This window comes from Pseudophryne corroboree, chromosome 3 (genome assembly GCF_028390025.1).
Source record: "Pseudophryne corroboree isolate aPseCor3 chromosome 3, aPseCor3.hap2, whole genome shotgun sequence".
Lineage (NCBI taxonomy): Eukaryota > Metazoa > Chordata > Amphibia > Anura > Myobatrachidae > Pseudophryne > Pseudophryne corroboree.
The window spans coordinates 140,116,360-140,119,142 of NC_086446.1; the positions used below are offsets into that span (position 1 = coordinate 140,116,360).

The 2,783-nt window shown below is 47.1% G+C and overlaps 1 non-coding gene across 1 annotated transcript; it reads left to right on the forward strand.

Annotated features, from left to right (window-relative positions):
- The first annotated feature begins 2,254 nt into the window (after positions 1-2,254).
- LOC134898902 (U1 spliceosomal RNA) lies at positions 2,255-2,420 on the forward strand. The gene has a single exon (XR_010172591.1). It is a non-coding gene; the product is annotated as a U1 spliceosomal RNA (small nuclear RNA).
- Positions 2,421-2,783: the final 363 nt, after the last annotated feature.

The following is a 2,783-nucleotide window of genomic DNA, read 5'->3' on the forward strand; positions in this document are numbered from 1 at the left end:
TGATCACAGTTGTCGAGTAAGTCTGGAGCTACTCAGAAACTGCTAAGTGTCTATTCGCAATTCTGCTAATCTTTCGTTCGCAATTTTGATAAGCTAAGATTCACTCCCAGTAGGCGGCGGCTTAGCGTGTGCAATGCTGCTAAAAGCAGCTTGCGAGCTAACAACTCGGAATGAGGGCCATTATGTGTAAAAGGGCATTAATAAAGGTTGTCATAATGTGTAAGACGCATTATGTTTATAAGGACATTAATGATGTGTCTCATATGTGTAAGGGGCATTACTGTGTGGAATTATGTGTATAAATGCATTACTAATGTGTGGCATTATGTGTATAAGGTGCTCTAATATGTAGCGTTGTGTATAGAAAGGGCATTTACTGTGTCGTCTAATGTGAATAAAGAGCAATAGGGTGTGGTGTAATGTAAATAAGGAGCAATTCAGTGTGATGTAATGTGAATAAGGAGCACTACTGTGAGAAGTAACGTTTATAAGGTAAAGTGATACTACTGTGGGATGTAATGTGAATTATGGACACTATCGCGTGATCAAATGTGAATAAAATTGCAGTACTGTGTGGCAGAATTTTAATTGGGGGTACTATTGTGTGGACATGCCCATTGCCAGCAAAAACACACCCCTTTTTGGACTGTGCGCCAAATGTGCGAACTGTTCCTGTTTAAAATATAGGGGGTACAAACACCAAAATAAGTACTGTTATGGGTGAGGGTTGATGGTGCTGGGAAAGAGGTGCAAGGTCAGAGGCGGAACCAGCGGTGGTGCTAGGGGGCACCAGGCAAAATTTTGCCTAGGGCATCATATTGATTAGGGCCAGTTCTGCCAAAGGGCCTTGTGGGGGAAATGTCTTCAGTAAAAGCATTCCCTGTGTGTGTGGTGTGTCGGTACGCGTGTGTCGACATGTCTGAGGAAGAAGGCTATATTAGAGAGGAGCGGGAGCAAATGAATGTGGTGTCTCCGCCGACACCTGATTGGATGGATATGTGGAATGTTTTAAATGCTAGTGTAAACTCATTGCACAAAAGATTAGACAAGGCTGAAGCTTTGGGACAGTCAGGGTCTCAACCCATGCCTGATCCTATGTCGCAGGGACTGTCAGGGTCTCATAAGTGCCCACTATCCAGATTGTTGACACAGATACCGACACGGATTCTGACTCCAGTGTCGATTACGATGATGCAAAGTTACAGCCAAAATTGGCAAAATACATTTGATATATGATTATGGCAATAAAAGATGTTTTGCACATCACAGAGGAGCCCCCTATCCCTGACAAGAGGGTACATATGTACAAGGGAAAGAAGCCTGAGGTAACCTTTTCCCCTCACACGAGCTGAACGAGTTATGTGAAAAAGCTTGGGAATCTCCTGCAGATTTCCAAAAGGATTCTTATGGCGTATCCTTTCCCATCAACGGATAGGTTACGATGGGAATCCTCCCCTTGGGTGGACAAAGCATTAACACGCTTATCCAAGAAGTTAGCCCTCCCGTCCCAGGATACGGCTACCCTCAAAGAGTCTGCTGACCGCAAACAGGAGATTACCCTGAAGTCCATTTATACACATTCAGGTACCTTACTCAGACCGGCAATTGCGTCGGCCTGGGTGTGTATGTGTAGTGCTGTAGCGGCATGGACGGATACCCTAGATAAGGATACTATTTGATTGCCCCTGGGGCATATAAGAGATGCTGTCCTATATATGTGTGTATGCAAACTACAGGTGGTGCTGCATGGCTCACACCCTTTTACTTGTCTTGTAGAGCAACTCTGGAGCTGTTACTGGGTCCAGCTGCTGCAAGAAATCAGCTTGAATGCTTCAGGGGCTGGGGCATGGCCAACATGAGCCCCACACTGATGGGGGTGTATAAAGCGATCTAGGGGTCATCCAAGCGCAACCCCACAAAGGCCGCCATGCCCTGCGCGACCATTTTCTCTTTTCATATGCAGACGAGGGTTGCAGCCAACTATACCCATTGCTTGGATGACATCACCATATGCGAATCCATCTGCTGCAGGCCTTCCCCCAGGAATGCTTGCACTAGTTGTTGCATTTGGTTTGTTGTTTGGGGGGTGCTTCAGTATTAGGCAGCCTTCTGCCCTCACACATTCGTCTGAAAATGTGTTCTCCCTGCAGTTGTTGTCCCCAGATGAGAGTTCCCTTGTGCTGCCTCAGTTGAATCTCCTTTACTTGACGGAGGTGTGCCTGAGCAGCGGCCCTCCCCAGCCCTTTCTCAAATCATACTTATTTTGCTTAGGTGATACCATGGTCATGAAGATTGTTTTCCCAGGGTGAGGTTCATTCATTGCATTCTGGGTATGCTGACCTCTGTGATTTCCCCAAATGTGGGAATCTCGACTGCATAATTTGTGGTAGGGGGGGGGACTGCATTTGTGCTTTCCCCTGGTTGGCTCTGGTATAATTTAGATCTCATTGTCTCAGGTCTCTCTCCAGCCTAGTTTGCTGTCTGTTTCCACTTCTCTTTTCTTGAGCCCCTCCCTTCTATGCCCTTGCGCACTATCCTGACTTCTCCCGTCTGCTTACTTTGTGCCTTCCAACGCACAATGCGAACTACAGGTGGTGTTGCAGGGCCCACACCCTTTTATTTGCCTTACAGAGCAGCTCTGGAGCTGTTACAGTGCCCAGCTGCTGCAAGAAATCAGCTTGAATGCTTCAGGGGCTGGGGCATGGCCAACATGAGCCCCACACCAAAGGAGGGTGGGGGGTGTTCAATGCGAACTAGGGGTCATCCAAGCGCCCCTTTTCTTT